Here is a 13,228-nt window from a genome sequence, read left to right on the forward strand (position 1 = left end):
GAAGAAGAAAGAAAGAAGAAAGAAAGAATGAAAGAAAGAAAATGAAAGAAAGAAAGAAAGAAAGAAAGAAAGAGAAGAAAAGAAAGAAAGAAAGAAAGAAAGAAAGAAAGAAAGAAAGAAAGAAAGAAAGAAAGAAAGAAAGAAAGAAAGAAAGAAAAAGAAGAAGAAGAAGAAGAAGAAGAAGAAGAAGAAGAAGAAGAAGAAGAAGAAGAAGAAGAAGAAGAAGTGAGAAGAGAGGAGAGAGAAGAGAGGAGAGAAGAGTGTGGGCATGTTATTTTGCTTGAATATGTTGAATGAGTAGGCCCCATAGTGTAAGTCTGTAGGTCACAGTTGCTGCTTCAGTGGTCTGGTTGGTCACATGCTTCAGGTCCTAAAAGAAGGTATAACCTAGAGATAAAGGGTATGTTAAAGAATTTTATCAAGACAATTTTGTAACGCAACCTGGGTATGGTATCTCATGTGGCTTAGCTCTGAGATGCCATCTTAGGTTGTCCATCCTTTGTATCCAAGAATGCCTGTGGACAGAAAAGCTGAGAAGTTACTTTAAATATAGTAAGCTTAAGGCATTAACATCTATTATTTTGAAATGCTTCCATTGGAGTCAGTGATTTCCCGTGGTACTCTTTACCTGTAATCTTGTATAAGATCCCTAAGAGATTATTGCGGGCCTTTGTAGTAACAGACTGATTACATACCTGTTCTCTCTACGTTGCTGCTTCTGATGTTGCTGGTTTCTTTATGGTATAATGTGTGGTCAAGAGTTTATGTTGTTCCTTTTTCATGTGTTTTGGGCACTACTGCCCAGTATATGTGTGATGTTACAGTGTTTGGAGTTTCTACCCTGTTAAATCCTGTTATTTGATCTTTGAATATTAGTTGTATATATGGTATAGTTTCTAGGTGCTTCAGAATAGTGCTTTCATTCTGTGTTTATCTTTCATCTTCTGGCTTACTTTGTTTAACATAATATTTTCTAGGTCCATCCATGTTGCTGCAAAGTCTGTGATTGAATCATTTCTGTCTCCATTGTGTAAAGATATCACATCTTAATGATCCACTCATCTGTTGTTGGGCATCGAGGTTGATTCCAAGACTTGGCTATTATACTGAGTGCTGTGATAAATAGTGGGGTGTACAAATATTTTGGGATGAATGTCCTTCTGACTTGGGGGTAGATACCTAGGAGAGTAATTTCTGGGTCAAATGGCAGCTCAATTCTGAGTTCCTTGAGCACTCTCCAGACTGTTCTTCATAGGGGTTGGACTAGGGGCATTCCCACCAGCAGTGGATGAGAGTGCCTTTCATACCACATCCCGCCAACATAGATTGTTCCCATTATTTTTGATGTGAGCCATCCTCACTGGTGTAAGGTGGTACCTCATTGTTGTCTTGATTTGGATTTCCCTAATGATGAGTGAAGGTGAACATGTTTTCATATGTTTGTTGGCCATCTTTCGATCTTCTTTGGTGAAGTGTCTATTCATTTCATCTCTCCATTTTTCTGTGGCTTTATTTGGTTTTCTGTAGCTCATCTTTCTGAGTGATTTGTATATTCTGGATATCAGCCCTTTATCTGACATTTTGAGTACAAAGATTTTTCCCATTCAGTTAACTGGCTTCTTGTGTTAAGTATGGTTTATTTTGCCATGCAGAAGCTTTTTAGTTTGGTGTAGTCCCATTTGTTTATGTTTGATGCTAAAGTTCTTGCCATTGGCAATCTATCATCAAAGACTTTTTTGATATATAGGTCTTCGAGTGTTCTGCCTATTTTTTCTCAATAAACTTTATAGTTTCGGGTCTGATTTTGAGGTCTTTGATCCATTTTAAGTTGACTTTTGTATATGGGGTGAGGTATGGGTCAATTTTCAATTTCTTACAGGTGGTTTTCCAGTTGTACCAACACCATTTGTTGAAAAGACTTTCTTTGTCCTATTTCAAGTGCTTGGCTCTTTTGTCAAATATTAGTTGACTGTATGTCTGGGGGCTTATATCTGGAAATTCTGTTCTAACCCACTTGTCTGAGGCTCTGTCCTTGTACCAGTACCATGCTGTTTTGATCACTATGGCTTTATAGTATAGCTTCAGATTAGATAAAGAGATGCCACCCAGCTTCTTGTTTTTTAGTATGTGTTTGGCTATCCTGGGTCTTTGTGGTTCCAGATAAATTTTATGATTGATTGTTCTAAGTCTTTAAAGAATGATGTCTGAATTTGGATGGGGATTGCATTAAATCTATATAGGAGTTTGGGTAGGATAGTCATTTTGACTATGTTGATTCTACCTACCCATGAGCATGGGATGTTCTTCCATTTCCTTAGATCCTCCTCAATTTCTTTCTGAAGTGTTTTGAAGTTTCCCTGGTATAAGTCCTTCACTTCCCTTTTAAGGTTGATTCGTAGGTACTTAATGTTTTTTTTTTTTACTATTTTAAATGAAGTTGAATTCTTAATCTCTCTCTCCTCTACTTTATTATTTGTATAGAGAAATGCTACTGTCTTTTGTGTATTGACTTTATAGCCCACCACTTTGCTGTATTGGTTATTTGTTTCTAGAAATTTTACTGTGGACTCTTTAGGGTTTTCTATGGATATCATCATATCATCTGCGAAAAAGGATAGTTTGAGTTCCTCTTTCCTAATTTGGATTCCTTTGATTCCCTTCTCTTGTCAGACAATCATCTACATATTAACACACTGTTACACTCATGTATGTACTCACAACTACCTGACACACTCAAATGGACACATTCACTAACTCACACACACTAACTCATCATATACTCACTTGCATATGCACAGACACCCACATACACTCACACGCTCTGAGTGACAGTCCCTGGCCCGCCCTGTGGCTCGTTGCCCGCAGGCCTGGCTCTCTTTTTCGGAGTGAGAGTGTCAGCAGCAGTGGGGCAGAAACCATAAATAACACTCACCACACTCTGATCATCTGGTTTCAGAGCAACCACAATCCTGTGACCCTTCATGACTCTCCAAAATGTTCTTGTCATATAATCCATGAACTATGCACAAACTATTCTGGGCTAGGATGAGGTTTCCTAAAACTCAGGGAATTTCAGCCTAATGCTGATATTTTGTTGCTGGAAATGCAAGCCCAGGAATAGAAAAAAAAAAAGAGAAGGGCCTCAAGCTACAACTTGTATACCCTTGTGCATGCTTCCATCCCCAGTGCTCAACGGGATGCAGAAACTTTGTCTCATTCCCGATGACACTGCCAGTCCCTAAAAGGAAGCGAGTGAACTCAGGTGCCAGTGAAACCAAGGGGACCTCCGGCTCCTGGGAAGGATGAGAACATGCCTAACACACTGACCAAGGGGCTAATTGCTCCTGGAAGAAGGACATCAACACCTCAATACTGAGAACCATGATCAAAGTCAGCAGAAACCAGGGGGCTCAGAGGCTTGGTTGGCCACCATCTTGGCAGGTTGAGAAGCCAGGTTGAGAAGGTTCCTGGTTTCCCACCCACCTGCCTAGGCCCCCTCACACAGTCAGCTGGTGACCACCTGACTGCTAAAGTTTGCTGGAAAGAACATTCTCTCTTGCTGACTGGATCCCAGAGGAGAGAGGAGGCCAAAAGAAACAGGACGAGTCCAACAACCCAATCTGGACTAGGGTGTGGACATGCAGGAAAGCAGGTCATGGTGGGCTAGCAAGATGGAGAGCCAAGGGCACACACCATCTGGTCAAACTTGAGAGGTCCCTGGGGAGAGGGAATGAGTGAGCTCTTTGGAGAGAAAAGGCAGCTGAGAAGTGGGGGGAAACAAAAAAAAATCCCTGGGGTAATGTCTCCTTTCACTGGAATGCCCGAGGGTCTGCCTGAATATCTCCCCACCCCTTCTCATCCCTCGGCAGTTCTCTTATTCTTAGCCAGGATGACCTCCCTACCCTTCCTCCAGAAAAAAAAAAAAAGCTGCCCTTCTGAAAGGCGACCTCCTCCAGGAAGCTTTCCATGAACTCCTCACCCAGCAATCACAGCCACCTTCCTTCCCATTTCAGTGCTTACCTAGGTGACCAAATTGTGCTAGTTCAGGGAGGTAAGAGGTAGAGTCAGCTTTCCTGGGGTTCTGAGATGGCCCAGAGGCCCCCACTCTTCTGAAACCCCCACAGTGGTGCAGCTCTGCAATCTGCAATCAATCTAAGATGGAGACAGAGAGGAGAAGCCCACCAGCCCTGAAGGATTTTGGCAAAGGAGGGACCAACCATTTTCCCCTTCCACAGGCCTCTACTCACCTTCCCAACTCTTGATTCAGAATCCCAACATTTCTGACTGGAGAGGGAAGAGTTTGGATCATACCCAGCAGTACTCAGTAGTTATTCCTGGCTTTGTGCTCAGAAATCATTTCTGGCAGTGTTCAGGGGACTATATGTGGTGATGGGGATTGAACTCAAGTCAGTCACATGCAAGGCAAACACCCTCCCTGCAGTATGGTCACTCCAGCCTCAGGACCCAGAGCTTCGGGACACTTTCAACCCTCTGAGAGAGACAGACCCGTGTGTACCCAGCTCAGAAGGTGGCTCTGCCTGCCGTGTCTCCTCCACAGCCCCTCAGGCCCATCTCCCTGGCACCCCCAGCCCATGTGTCCAGTCAGTCATTTACCATCAATAAAGCCTTGCCAGGGACTACCCAGCACCCACACTTCCATGGCACCAGAGTGCCCACCTGATACCTTACACCACACCGGCACCTGACACCCTCTGAGGTGGACCCGAAGGCCTGTCTGCTGGCATCATCTATCTGCCAGGACAACTAGATGGCCAAGAAGGCCGGAACAGCCAAACCCTGAACAACCCCTTTTAAGAGAAAAAAAAAAAGGAGAGAACAGCAGGCAGGCCTGGTTCTTGCCTCTGCCCATCTGTGATAAAACCATCCTGGGGCTACGGGTCTACATCTACACAAGAAAAACCCGCACATTGTTCATAGAGATCCTGGGGTCAGTGTTTACAGGGGGAAACACTTCACCCAGGAAAAGGTGTATCTCAGGCTGAGATTGGGTTCAGAGCAGGTTGTGCTGAGTCTCACACCAACAGGCCAGTCACAGCAGATTCAGCTCAATTCCCTGCAGCCTCCGGGAGGTCTCGGCCTGAATGGGTATAGTGTCTCTGCCGGCCCAGATTCCAGGTGGTGCTTTCTGGAAGAAATGGAAGGATGGACGTGAGAAAGCCAAGTGGTCCAGTCAGCTACACCAGCATCCGAGGGGACAACCTGGGTCCAAAACCTCTTCTCAGAGTTCGGCTGTGAATTGTCCCCCCCTGGGGTTGTCCGTCTGTCCTTTACAGTAGGACAGCATAGTCTCGAGGTTCTGGCAGCAGGAAGCTTGGGGTGTGGGTCTAGTCAGCAGGCCTGGGAGCAGCTATCATAGAAGTAAAGTTCTTGCCTTGCATGCAGCCAAATCTAATTCCATTCCCGCACCCATGTGAAACCAAAGCACTGGCAGGAGTGACCCCTGAATACACAGTCTGGGAGTAGCTTTTGAGCATGGCTGGATATGTCCCAATACAACCCCCCACCCACCCAAAATAGAGAGGCAAAGCTACTTTCTGCTGAGGGCTGGAGGAAGTTTCCAAACCCTGTTCCTAACCCTGGGCCATATTCCCAATCTCTAGCATGCAGGGAGCTCCCCCAGAGTCAGCCGCCATCTCTCCCAGCAATTGCCCTCTGCTTGTTTGTGTCCAGGCTCCCTGTAATGAGACACCGTCCTGCAGGGTGATAGCTGGCTGCTCTCTCCATCAGTCCGACATCTTTTAACAACCCAGTTCCCTCTTTGAGCAACATACTTGTCTGCTCAGATGGGGTCCCCAGCTGAGCAGGGATGTGAGTGGGGGAGCAGACTTTTTCCACCTCCACCCTAGCATGCCAAGGAGGCCCAGGAAAAGTTTCCCTCAGGTCTAGCATCCATTGTGCTCGCAGCCTAGTGAGCAGCACGTTCAAGGAGCAAGAGGTGGGTGAGACCAAGCCAGGGACACATACACCCCATCAGGAGCTTGGAGAAGGCTCACCCGGGTAATCCTGGGAGACAGTGGGATGAGCCCCTGAGACAGTCTCCACGCAGTGTCCCAGTAAGCTCCTTCCAGAAGGCAACAGCACTGAGTCGACCCCAGTAGGCCCAATGCCTTCAGAAGCAAGTCAAGGCCAGGATGCCTCCTGACCTGGGGTATAGGCCTTCAACCCATTCAGAGCGTGAATGTGTCTGCGGCGGCAAATCGTGGAGCGACAGCGACGCCCCGTGGCCATTAGAAAAGTGGCACCCGAAAGAGCTCTGACTAAACTGGAGCAGCCAGCCAGCGGAAATTCTGACTTGTTCTTCTACCACCTCTGGGCTTCAACTTGAGTGTCCCAAGACCCTAAGAGAGATAGCTGGTCTCCTCTGCCTCCAGGCCATGAAAAAGTCTGCACAGCTATGTATTGTTCATTTTTGTTTGGGGGCCACACCTAGCAGTGCTCAGGGTTTGATCCTGACTCTGTGCTCCAAAATCAATCCTGGTGGAGCTCAGAAAACCACCATAGGGGATGCTGGGGATGGATTCACATGAGTTACTTGCCTGGTAAGCACCCACTCCCTGGACTGTCTCTCTAGCGACCCTGCCATAACTATTAAAATAATTAAACCATATCCTGAGCAGCCTCGGAGCTCCTCTCAGCAGTGGACAAGCTAGTGAGCCCTCCACAGGTTTTGTTCAAGAAACACAGAGTAGGGGCCGGAGCAGGGGCCCAGAGGTAGGGTGTTTCCTTGCACGTGGTTGACCAAGGATGGACCATAGTTTGATCCCCCGGCGTCCCATTTGGTTCCCCAAGCCAGGAGTAACCCCCTGAGCATCACTGAGTATGGCCCAAAAACAAAAAATAGAGAAAGAGAGAGACAGACAGACAGACAGACAGACAGACAGACAGAGACAGAGAGACAGAGAGGGAGAGAGAGAGGGAGGGAGGGAGGAGAGGGAAAGAGAGGGAAGGAAGGAAGGAAGGAGGGAAGGAAGGAAGGAAGGAAGGAAGGAAGGAAGGAAGGAAGGAAGGAAGGAAGGAAGGAAGGAAGGAAGGAAGGAAGGAAGGAAGGAAGGAAGGAAGGAAGGAAGGAAGGAAGGAAGGAAGGAAGGAAGGAAGGAAGGGAGGGAGGAAGGGAGGAAGGGAGGAAGGGAGGAAGGGAGGAAGGGAGGGAGGGAGGGAAGGAGGGAGGGAGGGAAGGAAAGGGAAGGAAAGGGAAGGGAAGGAAAGGGAAGAGAAGGGAAGAAGGGAAGGAGGAAAGAAAGAAAGAAAGAAGAAGAAAGAAAGAAAGAAGAAAAGAAAGAAAGAAGAAGAAAGAAAGAAAGAAAGAAAGAAAGAAAGAAAGAAAGAAGAAAGAAAGAAGAAAGAAAAAAGAAAGAAAGAAAGAAGAAAGAAAGAAAGAAAGAAGAAAGAAGAAAAAAGAAAGAAAGAAGAAAGAAGAAAGAAAGAAGAAAGAAAGAAGAAAGAAAGAAAGAAAGAAAGAAAGAAAGAAAGAAAGAAAGAAGAAAGAGAAGAAAGAAAAGAAAGAAAGACAGGGAAAGGGCAAGGCCTGCAAAGTCATGTCATAGGATTCAGTAGCACCCTAGGCTCCAGACCTTAGCTCTTTATTAGGACCCAAACCTGAGTTCTGCAACTGGACCCAGGTAAACCCCACACACACACCCAGCTGGTGCCTCACAGCTAACTGGAGGTGCAGGGGAAGGTGGTTGAGTTAAGGCAAATCACTTTTGAGGGCACTCTCAGTTCCAGAACCCACTGATCCATTGTGACCAACTTTTACCTTCAAGACCCCATACGTTGGCTTCAGCACAGTTGCCAGTGCATTTAAGTTAAATATCATTTGCTTTGGCTTCGCATATCCAAATAGGTGATGAATGAGGATTAGGGGTGTAACAGGGACAAAGTTCCTGTCTGGCAGATGTGAGGCACTGTTCCACAAATATATTATTAATTTATTTGTTAATGAGATGTTTCACATTCTCTTCTTAGAAACAAGTCTTTGAGATCTGGTACATATTTTACACTAACTTTTCATGAGCATTCTTCTTCTATATTTAAATTTCATAAACTTTACAGTTGAAAAAGCAGAACCGTTGGGACTAATAGTACAGTGGATGAGAAGCATGTGTCACATGTAGTCAACCTACTTTCGATCCCCGGCATTCCATGTGGTCCCCCAAACCTTCCAGAAGTGATCCCTAAACATAGAGCAAGGAGTGACCCCTGAGCACTGCCAGGTGTGCCTCTTCCAAAAAAAAAAAAGAAGAAGAAAGAAAAACAAGAACTACATACTGGGTGGATTTGTTGTTCTAGCCACCCTTTCCATTTTTCCAGTAATTAAACAGTATTTGGGAGAGGTACTAATCTTTTCTGGAGGAAGGCACCAGGGTTAAGACAGATGAACTAGAACCTGGTGGAGTGAAAGGAAGGGTGCTATGCCAGGGATGGAATCTAGGATCAAGACCTTACAAGACATCTTGGGAAATGCCCTATCCAACCTTCATCCTGGTGACAGCACCCTGGCCTCCAGGAAGCCCTGTCCCCATTCAGGCCCCTCTCAGGCATGGGATAGGGCTCTGTCCACTCAGCAGCCCACATCTCCTATTCTTCCCCTGTCAGAGAGAGAGAAGAAGAGAGAGAGAAACAGAGAGACAGAGAGAGAAAAGAAAAGCAGAACCACATACTGGGTGAATCAGGTGTCAGTTTCTTCCCTCCAAACACACTTCAGGGGTCAGACTAAAACATGGATCAATGCACTTCATTTTCATAGAGAACAAGAACCAGCTGTTCAACAGTTTATGGACCAATTTCCTAATTCTTAATCTCTTTTGCACCTACTCATTTGACCCATAGATAACAATTTCATGCCAGGGTCCAGTCAGCATTTAAGATTTTGGGTGAAAGTTCCCTCAATCTTGTATCTTAGAGATTGACTTTACACACAGTATTCTAAGTAATATAGTACATTCAAATTTTAGTTTGCCTTTATTTGTGCTTTTCATTCATTTTCTGGTTTATATTAATATCATTAAATACTAATTACAAATAAAAATAATAATATCTTTATGTTTAGAAAGATAGCATGAAGGTAAGGCATTTGCCTTGCATACAGAAAGTCGGTGGTTTAAATCCCAGCATCCCATGTGGTCCCCCAAGCCTGCCAGGAGCGATTTCTGAGCATAGAGCCAGGAATATTCCCTGAGCACTGCTGAGTGTGACCCAAAAAAAAAAAAAAAAAGAATTGCTGTCCCCTAAAGTGAAAATACCAATAGCTTACATTCTTTTTATCTTTTCTTTCTGGTATTGTTGCATTACTGTTTTATTGAAAAAACTGCATTTGTAAAGGGAAAAGCAAACAAAATAATTGCAAACTCTTCATTTAAAAAAAATACGAGCTTCGGGCCTGGAGAGATAGCACAGCGGTGTTTGCCTTGCAAGCAGCCGATCCAGGACCAAAGGTGGTTGGTTCAAATCCTGGTGTCCCATATGGTCCTGCCAGGAGTTATTTCTGAGCAGACAGCCAGGAGTAACCCCTGAGCACCGCTGGGTGTGGCCCAAAAAACAAACAAAAAAAAAATACAAGCTTCAGGAAAACTTCCCTGTGGACCCACCTTTCTGATCTCAACCCACATCTTCACACCACCTGAAATTCTGTCCCAAACCTTCAGGACACTTGTTATTAGGTTTGGATTCAGGATCAACTCTTCTGCTCAGGATCTGCAATAAGGTGATGTTCATGGATTCTGGGAACTAGATCATGGAGGGCTTGGGGAAAGAAGAGGCATTGGAACATCAGATCTGTCCATTCTGCAGCACTCTTGAGCTTCCTGCATCTACCACCTGCCTGTCCCTAGCAGACATTGGAGCCAAGGACTTTGGAGGCTGATAGATCTTCTCATGGTCTGGTTGATGGGTTTCTTCTACATGAGATTCCCTGCACTGTGGGCATCATGTAGAGGGACAGGAACCCTGAGCTATTGTGCTATTAGCAGGAGTCAAACTTGGCATTTCCAAAGGGCAAAGGCCCTTAGCATTAGTCCTAAGCATAAGGAGAACATTAAACCTTCCTTGAAAGCAGGTTGGGATTCAATGAGAAAAAGGAGGCGGGAGGAACGAACAGGCTGTGGGATCCACTAGACAGAGAAAAAAGGGGCCTGAAGTGATATGGTCCATCTGCAAAGGGGTGTCTCTCCCTCAGACAAATTGTACACCAGTGTGAATCTGCATGGGAAGGGGAGAAGATGAGAGATGACACTAAGTCAGCTAGATGCTGCCTCACACACCAGGACACACAAACAGTACCCCAGCTCTGCCTCAGCTAGAGGCATCTCTGGAGGACCTGGACCCCAACAAGAAAGGCCACTGGCATGAGGGATTGTCACTTGGGCCCATTTCTGCTCTGGAAGTCAAGTGAGCCCCTGGGGCATGTCTGAGCCTGGGAGTGTGTGACTACATACCCCTTGCCACAGACAGAGCCCAGAGCAGGGGCAAAGGCCATGGCACTGTGGCTCCTGGAGTACAGACCTGGGGTCCCCTGCCTTGCAGAGCAGAGGCTGATCTATGTGTATCCCATAAAAAAAAACTACACAGTGTCAGGGCTCTCCGCCCAGACAGTCTTTTGCATCCTACTTCAAGCTTCCTGACTCCTGCAAAGCTGTGTTCTGTTTCATTGTCTCTCTCCATCACCTCCTCCTCTCATCTCATCCTTCAAGCCCATTGTTGGTTCTATCCTAGAGACACAACAGACTTCCTTCCTAATCACATGGCCAAAGAGCAAGTGCCTCAATAGAATTCTTTGTCCCATCCCTCCATGCTTCTACCTGAGGAAGATGAACTAGACTACCATGGAGATGCTCCTCCTCTCGTTTCTCAACTTTCAAGTGAAAATAATCCCCATCACCTTCCTCCACAGGAATTCTCTGGCTTCAGAACCCATTTCAGATGCTGCATCTTCCACCCAGCATTTCTAGGTCTTCCTTTCCTCTCCCCAAATGCCTTTCAATGCTTGTCATTGGTCAAAACTACATTCTACCTTGTTTTGTCTTTATTTTCCTTTATAAAAGGATCTCCAAGAAGGCAGGGCCCATGACTTTTGTCTCTGGTAGCATTGGGACTTTGCACTCAATTCCTAAAATGTTTTTAAGAACAATCTAAGATTCGTTCAGCACCCTCTACATGACTGAAGAAAGTGACCTAAAGCAACATGCCTGAGGTCATCTGTGGCAAGACCTGAGGGAGGACCCGGCCTTTTAAAAGCCTCTGACTTCTGTGAATTTATTCTGAGAACCACAGAAACTGCCTCCAAAATACATTGCACCTCAGTGGGGCCCATTTGTTTTCCTCAGGCCAGGCAATTTTTGCCTGAAGAGGCCTTACATGCAGATCTAGGTACGCTCTGAAGGCTCCTGAGCCAAAGCGGCCTGGCTCGCACCCATCAGGCTTGTCTAGTGTCTGGCTAAGCTCACTTTCAGGCATTTTATGAGACGTTTAACAAGTCTGGTTATCCTGTTAGAAGGAAGACCTGGAAGAAAGTCTTTATTCGCCCAGAAATCTGTCTTCCTGCTTCAGTGATCCCCCTCCCAATATTCTCCTGGACCTTGGCCAGAAAAGGTGCCTGGCTGGCCAATGTTCAGTGACTATGGGGTCAGGCTCCTTTTTCTCAAGAGTTAAGACATAAGGAAGAATTCCAAAATACCTCTCAGGGAAGATAAATGGGCCAGAAATGGCATCCTCACACTTGCTCCCGTCAGCACCTTCAGGCCTGCTATTCTGTGAGGAACCATCATGTTCCTTTCTGTTCTACAAGGCCAGTTGGCCTCCATTCCCTGTAAGCAAATTTTTAGATGATGCTCCCTACTATCCCCAACCCAGGGGGGGTCAATGCTGGGGACCTTCTGGAAGGTCACAGAACAGAAGGTCGCTGACTGGAGAACTGGCATAGCCTTCCCTACCATTTCCCCACTTCCAGTCTGATGTGCCTCTGATTATTAGGGAGCCCCTCCTGACAGGCCCCTGAAGCAGTCTCAGAGGAGAGTGCTGAGGATGTGGCTCTCCCTCACTTGCTTGCCTCCTTTCCAGATCATTCTGTCATAAACAGAGCCCACAGGCTTTCCTGGCACGGGCAGCTGTCTCGGAAGGGTCTGTTCCTTGCTATAAAAGAGGGTGGACCATCTCATAAACCTAGCTGGGCATTAATGGGGCTGGTGAGGGACAGAAGTTCTTGTTCTGGTTGTTAAACAGCCTGGGCAGCAGAACTCCACAACCCAGATCCCCTGTCGGGCCCTGAAGGGATGGAGCTTCTAGAGCTGAGCAGTAGGAGGTATAAATGCCCAGAGTGTGTCTGATTATTGCAGATGAAGGGCCAGACGCAAGGGTTTGGGGAGAAGATAAACGTAACCCCCTTCTGATCTCCCTTCTCCCTGTGAAGTTGTCCTAAACTGACCCTCAACCTTCTCTAGTCATGCCACACTGTTCCCAGCTGAGACCAAAGACCTGAGGAGCAAGAACTAAGCAAGCCAAGCGTTGACTTTCTTGTTGTCCTCACTCTGCTGGAATAGCCCATTTGGAGTCTCTCTTATTTCTTCCTTTACTGTAATTCTTGGGGACTTGAGGAGCAGCAGTTACCCCCACTCTCTCTGCAATGTGGCAGAGCTGTAGGGGATTCATTAGACATAATCTGAAGATCTGCTGTTGCAAACATATTCCCCTGGCTAGTTATAGCTCCATGTCCTTCTCAGAGGCACCCAGCCATTTTCTGAGGCCAGTCTGCCATTAGCTGTGTGCTGTTTTCGAGGTGGGCTGAGAGGGTTGGCCGGCCAGAAGTCCACACTGCATTCTCCACTCAAGCCATCTCCTAAAGCTCATTCTAGGATCCATGTAACTTGTATCCTTAAAGACCCTTTTAGCTATAATTCTAAATAAGAGGTCTAATTCCTGCACCTAAATTTGTCCCAAGCGGAGCAGCAGGGACTGGCTTCCCCCAAGGCTGAGTCACTTGTCTTCCTGTTTGTCAACCTCTTTGCCCTGTGTCTGCACCCAGACAGACAGGCCTCTCCCTTGGTGGCCAAGCTCCAAGGAAAATGGAGTTGGCGATTTGCTCTACCCCCTCTCTGCTGTCTGTTGGCACCAAGCACCAACAGCTGAAGCACAGCAGGCCAGGCCTTGGTCCTGCGGGAACCAGGGATAGTGACTCCTATCCAGAAGGCCTTGTCCCCTGGGGCAGGAACTGGGT

Source organism: Suncus etruscus, chromosome 12 (assembly GCF_024139225.1).
Source record: "Suncus etruscus isolate mSunEtr1 chromosome 12, mSunEtr1.pri.cur, whole genome shotgun sequence".
In the NCBI taxonomy this organism is placed as follows: Eukaryota; Metazoa; Chordata; class Mammalia; order Eulipotyphla; family Soricidae; genus Suncus; species Suncus etruscus.